Source organism: Oryctolagus cuniculus, chromosome 8 (genome assembly GCF_964237555.1).
Source record: "Oryctolagus cuniculus chromosome 8, mOryCun1.1, whole genome shotgun sequence".
NCBI classification, from domain to species: Eukaryota; Metazoa; Chordata; class Mammalia; order Lagomorpha; family Leporidae; genus Oryctolagus; species Oryctolagus cuniculus.
The window spans coordinates 102,091,437-102,098,559 of record NC_091439.1 but is presented as its reverse complement, the minus strand read 5'-3'; the positions used below and the strand labels follow the sequence as shown (position 1 = coordinate 102,098,559).

Here is a 7,123-nt window from a genome sequence, read left to right as displayed (position 1 = left end):
TCTGGGTCCATAGAACTTAGGTAGATGGGATAAAAATAATGAACACTTGTAAGGTAATAAATCACACTGCATTTCTCTTTTTTTTTTTTTTGTTTCTTGAGCATTCTTTAAAACTCTCTGCTCCTTCTGCTCGCACTACCTTTTAAATTTTTACTCCACTGCTACCTGAAAATGTACCTTTTGTCTTTAACTGACACGGACTACGGTCATTTCAGATGTGGAATTCCTGTAACCTGGTGATACTTTTCCTCATTGAAGTTGCTCTGTCTCTAGGTTCTGTCACTGGTGCTAACATTATTGGGGTTACCTGTGCTCCAAATATTTGAGGTAGCACTAAATGTAAGCTGTTGTTCTTGTTCATCAATTGTACCCCCTTTTATTGCATATGCATAATAAATAATCCTGCTTATCTCCAAGACCTTTTATTTCTCAGGTCTGTGTCTTGTTGCGTTTACCCTTCTTTGCTGTGTTTTCTTGGCTTGCTCTTTTCACTCCCATGGCATTATTATTTTTAGGCCATTATTATGTTAAAGTGTTAATCTGATTTTCTCCTGCTTGATCTTGCTGTTGTTCACATCTTTCAATCTAATATGCAAAGAACAAAATTAAGGCATCAAAAAATCTTTACTCATTCTGTTTTCCAATAGCCTTCAAGCTCCTTAAACGTAAGAATGAGAGATTTCATGTTCTGCTCCTTTCAGCATGTGGCACTGTGCTCACTTCTGTGGCCTATGTGATGCTGCTGTAGAGAAACTAAACAACAATGCAGAGCAGGCTGCTGAGGGCGAGTACCATTCAGTAGTTGATGTGTACACTACCTTGGCATTGGAGATTACGCTTCAGATTCAAGAGCATTTTGAAGGTGCATTTTCCAGCAAAGAGGGGTCAATAAGTCTTCTGCTATCCAGAGGACAGAGGAAATGCAAGTTCCTGGACAGGGAAATAGACTTCCAGGAACCTGGTTTGAGGGAAAGAAGAAGCAGCATTTGTATCACACACCTATTTCAAAGCTTCAGAAGAAAAGAATGATGACCATGATTAATGATGAAAGACCCAAGGCAAAACAGCCAGGGATACAGGACAGGATCCCCAAAACACAAAATGATAACCAATTATATTCCAATGTGCACACTTCAGTTAGTTTTGATCTAGCCTCCATTTCCTGGAAGAAGGAAATTCAAGTTTTACTGCATCATCTTCTTATCAATTTTTAGCTGCATTACAGAGTGAACTTTGTATCTTCTATAATTGTGTGTAAACTCACTTGTTTGTAATGAATATTTTTACTGGCTTTATACATTCTCTGATGAAAGAGTCTTTATAGCCTATAGATAGCTGGAGAAGATGGACATTGCCTGGTGTTTAGATGTCTCGACTGGATGGTGAAGAAAGGGAGACAATACTGAGTTCTTAAGAGATTTCTGGTCAAGATTCTTTGGGAATTTATACTTAATTTCCCTTTACTGTCCAAAATGATCAAAAACTCTGAAATTTGTTTAAAAATATATTTCTGTAAGTTGGTGCTAGTACCAGGAGTAGGATGCTCTCAGTGCTTCTAAGTAAGCAGAGGCACAATTGCAATTCAACTTTTGCGCAAAGTGTTGAGTGGCCAAACACTGGAGCAGAAAGAAAAAGGAAATGAAAGCCTGGAGCACTGCCAAGAAGTATGGTTTTTAAGAAGCTGCTCCTCAAGAAAAAAGGGAGGGGGTGAGTGGGGACCAAAGTTAAAATAACAGAAGAAAGCATTCCAAATAGAGTCTTGGGTGAACTCCCAGTTAGCTCAAGGTCTAGATGTGGAATACCTGGTAACCCTGCAGTTGAGATCCGGTGGATTACAGCTGGGGTCCGGAAAGTCAAGGGGAGGAAAAAGCAAGACGACTCTCCAAAGAAGGAAGCAGTGAGAATGACGTCCTCTCTTGTGAGGTTTGATCCACACAATCGACAGTGCAGGCCTAGGAGCAAGTCAATCACATTCACAAGTTAGTATAATTTTGGAATGATATTTAGAAAAACGTGACATATTTAAAAACACAATAAATTGGGGCCGGTGCCTTGGCTCACTTGGTTAATCCTCCACCTGTGTCACCAGCATCCCATATGGACGCTGGGTTCTAGTCCCAGTTGCTCCTCTTCCAGTCCACCTCTCTGCTGTGGCCTGGGAGGGCAGTGGAGGATGGCACAAGTGCTTGGGCCCCTGTACCTGTGTGGGAGACCAGGAAGAAGCACCTGGCTCCTGGCTTCGGATCGGCCATTTGAGGGGTGAATCAATGGAAGGAAGAGCTTTCTCTCTGTCTCTATCTGTCAAATAAATTAAAAAAAAAAAAAACATAATAAATTGTAAAACAAAGATAGAGCCTTATAAATGTGATACTATGCATACTAACATTGGATTACCCATCTTGTATATTGAAATATAATAATAGGTATAAAAAATAAAAGACTCTACAGAATTATCATATTCAGACTGAACACAGAGAAATATATTGAATAAGAAACATATACTAAGGAAAATAAATTGGGAGTCCTGGGGAGTACACTGGTGACTCTACCAAGGCTGCTATGAGAGAATAGTAGTGGGGAAGCTTATCTCAAATGAAAATGCCTATGCCTTCTTGAGAATTGAAAAACTTTTCGAGTTTTGAGATTGAAAGTATACACAGACTGCTAGAGAGGATAATAACAATCAATCCGTGTCTGTGCTTTGAAGTTGAACTGCAAAGCATAAGCAAGTAAACAAGCCTTTAAAACTATCAGAGAAAGAAAAGATAAATTGATGACAAAGGAGTGACTGATAGTCTGGAAGCAAACTTCTCATCAGCAAAAATGGATGCCAGATGGCGATCGAATGCTGTATTCAAAAGACTGAGAGGAAACTTACATAAACAGACATACAGGTGCACATATAATCATTTTTAGAGATGTCCCTTGTTAGATTTGCTATTATCTTATTTGGCCACTTTGGCCTTCCTTAATTAAAAGAGAACATAGACAAAGACAATAACATTTTAGCAAAAATTAATCCCATTTATAAGTAATACAGAAAATACAAAGCAATTCCAAAAATCTAATTATTCAGCTATTAAATCTGAATACTATTCGTGGTTTAGAAATTTCCATAACCTTAAATGGCACTTTTGGAACAAAGATTGTGACTTATTCTCTGCAATTAAAAAAATTAATGGGGTGATCTGTTTAAATTATAGTTACATAGGGAAAACAATCATTAGGTTCCAGTTATTTATTACTGCATTAAAAAACACTCTAAATTAAATAGCTTAAAATAGCAATTTATTTGGCTTACGATTTAAGCAGAGGAATTTTGAAGGTGCTTAGTTGCAGGGTTTGTATTTGACTGTGGTGTCAGCCAGGGCTACCAACTGCATAGTCCACTTCTTTGACAGTCTTTTACTTTTGAGGCAGTGTCTTGAAGATCTGTGGGCTTGATGCCTCTTCACATGGTTTTCTCCTCCAGAGCCTCCACAGATGCTTTGGTTGCTATTTATGTCTTTAAAAAAAGAACAGCTGATTCTTTCCATGAGGTCTGTTTCCTGTTTTCCGGTTATCGCGGACACCAGCTTCACTAAACTTTCTACCAATAGATGACACAGTCATCTTTCTCTAGTATGAATATAATTCCCTTACTGTCTTGCTAGCCGTCCTTTATAGTCTGATGGATCCCTTCCAGGTCCTTCGCACTGACATATCAAGGCAGCCCCAACTCTCCTGGTAACATACGCCATATGAACCATTAACAACAAACCACCCCAATCATTTAAAAATCTTTTACTTTGCTTCAGGATCAGGAAGGAATCCTACAAGTGAGGTGGATTATTCCTGCTCCATGTGGTGATGGTTAAAATGACTAAATGTTGAGGTTCCATATTCAAGATGGGCACTTCCCTCAGTGCTCTGGAATCTTGATGTGTCTGGTCTTCTCTGTGGCCCTTTGCCATGCTTCATCTCTCTCTGTCTTCTCTCTCTCTCTCTCCCCCACACGTTGTGTCTGTTCCTATCTCTATCATTGTGTCTGTCACCCTATTTCCGTGTGACATCTTACCCTCTAAGAAGCTCTTCATGAGCTTGGACCTTGAACTTTGCACAGCCTGGCGGCAATAGGGTAACTGCTCTTCATAAAGTTGAGCAGCTTTCATGTGGCACGCGGCAGTAGCCTCCAAATTTATTAATGTGGGTCTCTGCATCCAGCACATCACTTATGATTGTATTCTGCTGCCCACTGAGATCATAGGACCTATAAGGTTAAAGGAATAGAGAAATGCATACATTTTCTTTTAAAAGTTATTTATTTTTTATTTAAGAGGCAGAGAGAGAGGTATACTGAGAGAGATACAGAATGACAGAGCTCACATTTGTTGGTTTACTTCCCAGATGACCGCAGGAGCCAGGGTTTGACTTGAGCTGAAGCTGGGAGGTAGGTGGGAATCTAATTACTTGAGATATTATTGCTGCCTTACGGTCTCTGCACTAGCAGGAGGCTGGAATCAGGAGGTGTAGTTGGAAATCAAACCTGGGTACTCCAATAGGATGCAGACATCTAAACTGGGATCTTGATAACTAGGCGAAACATCTACCCCTAAACTATACATCTTCATGAGAAAGTGACAACATCGTATTACAGACAAGTCTATCTGATAGGACATAATATCACTGTCTTTAGAAAATGCTATATGTCACAATGATCATGTTTTAATATAACTCAAGTATAACTTTAATATAACTCAAATATTAAAAAAATTCAGTTAGATTGGGGCTGGTGCTGTGGCGTAGCAGGTAAAGCTGCTGCTTGCAATGCCAGCAACCAATATGGGCAGTAGTTCAAGTCCTGGCTGCTCCTCTACTGATCCAGCTCTCTGTTATGGCCTGGGAAAGCAGTAGAAGATGGAACAAGTCCTTGGGCTCCAGCACCCTCATGGGCTCCTGGCTCTTGGCTTCAGATAGGCACAGCTCCGGGAGTTGCAGCCATCTGGAGACTGAACCAGCAGATGGAAAACCCCTCTCTGCCTCTGCATCTGCCTCTGTAACTCTGACTCTCAAATAAATAAATAAATCTTTAAAAAATTCAGGTAGGCAACTAAAATTAACACCTTAACTTGGTAATATGAAAATTCTAAATAAAATTTAGAATTTTCTAAGCCAGACAGCTGGCAACTATTTAACATGTCTCTATCTAAATATAACTCCAGTTGGTATGTCATTATGAAGCTATATTTATTATATAATTGAAAATAATTATAATGATATTTAAGAGTGAAAAATAGAATTCCTCTATTCTTCTACAATTGCTGGCTGGACTACAAGTTAGCTTGACATGGGACAGACTAACAGGCAAAAAGCTAGATTTGATTCTGTGTATATTCGCAGGAGCCCCCACACATAATGAGTTGTGAATAAGGTTGGATGGTAGAAGCTAATGCAGCATCCTGGCTACAGAAAACCACAGGGGGTTGGGGCTTCTGGGTGGGTGAGGACCACACAAGGCATGAGAGGGCAGAAGGGGTTCCATGGTGGCTAAAGGCCGTCTTGTTGTGCAAATAAAAGTATCCCGAGGTAGCAAAAGTCGCCTAGGAGCAGCCCTGAGAAGAGCAGGTGATATTCTGTCTGCGTGTGGTGTCAGTCTCCAGAGTTAATCTTTTGCTGGTGGGTGGGACTCCTTGGGAGGGATTCTCACAACCGAGTTCCTTGAGGTATCTGTATTTGGGCAGACAGAGGATACTCAGAGAAAGCTTGTGCCTGCATCTGTAACTGCTGCCCAAGTGTTTGTGGTTCCAGGTAATCAGCACATGGAAGCATCAATGCTTCGGCACGGCATCTCCCAAAGTCCTTTAATGAAGAGTTGAAGAATCTATACCCAGTCAATGAAGAATATACAGAAAAAAGATGGATTAGCTACAAAAATGATCTTTAAAAAACAAAATAGAATGAAATTATGTCAATGTTTTGTTTTTCATGTTAACTATAGATGTCTTTAATTTGTGATGATGGTTCCTTAACTTATAATGATGGAGTACATCCTGCTAAATCCACTATAAGTTGAATGCATGGTAAATCAAAAATGCATTTATTACGCCTAAGCTTGGGAATGCTAGGGCTTAGTGACACAGCACACTGCAGCTTCCCTTGGTGATCCAATGACCAGTTGGAAACTGGTTGCTCCCACTACTCAGTACCACAAGAGAGGATTGTACTGCATTTTACTCATCTAGGTAAAGATCAGAATTCAAAGCAGAGTCTTACTAAATGCAAATCACTTGGGCACAATCATAAAGTCAAAAAATGTCAAACCATTCTAAATAGGAGATTGTCTGCACTATTGCTTTCTTGGAATTGGAAGATTCATTGAATTTTTAAAAAGAAGTAAAAATTACTGAATATGAATAGTTTAAAAGTACAGTCAATTCATTCTGCATCACATTTGAAATAATAATGCCGTGGATGGCCTTTTATATTGTTATTTGAATAATAATTTATTTAATTTAAAGGGAAGTTGACTGTTTTCATAGTTGGAAAATACTTTCTGGGGTAAATGCATATCATTCTTTAAGATGTGGTGGTATGGGTAGAAGAGGATCCATTTATATATGCTTGATCTCTTTCATTTTTCTGACACATGTCTGTTATTTCAGCATTATGTTTGGTTTTATGTTGCCATTGATCTTAGTCATGACACATCATGCTATGCAGTCACAGCAGCTGGTTAACAATGTAGGGTTACTTACTTTCTCATATGCCCATTAAAACTGTTCTCAGTGTTTATTTGATTTAATTATTGGTGCTTTATCAGTGAAGCTATTCAATGGTAGCTCCATTTAAGATTTATTCGGGTTTTAAAATATGCTATGTGCCATTATTGGAAAAAATCTATTTACATGAAATACAATAGCAGAGTAAGCAAACAATCATTAAAAATCAATCATTTAAAATCTCACTCAAAATGTTCCTAAGAAAACAGTAGAAACAAGGGAAATTCAATTTCCTTTTCTCTGCACTGCTGCATTCCAGGTAACTTACCAGGGGAATATGGTGATTTAATTGTCTTCATGGCACAGCAAGAGATCCTCTGAAGTTAGACTGAAGTCAGCTCTGTAGTATCTTGCTTCTGTTTCAC

At 39.0% G+C, this 7,123-nt stretch overlaps 1 long non-coding RNA gene across 1 annotated transcript; it reads right to left on the bottom strand.

Moving 5' to 3' along the window:
- Positions 1-1,825: 1,825 nt before the first annotated feature.
- Positions 1,826-3,464, bottom strand: LOC138843289 (uncharacterized). Its single transcript, XR_011377993.1, has 3 exons — positions 3,302-3,464; positions 2,201-2,294; positions 1,826-1,952 (listed from the first exon to the last, which is right to left on the bottom strand). It is a non-coding gene; the product is annotated as an uncharacterized lncRNA (long non-coding RNA).
- Positions 3,465-7,123: the final 3,659 nt, after the last annotated feature.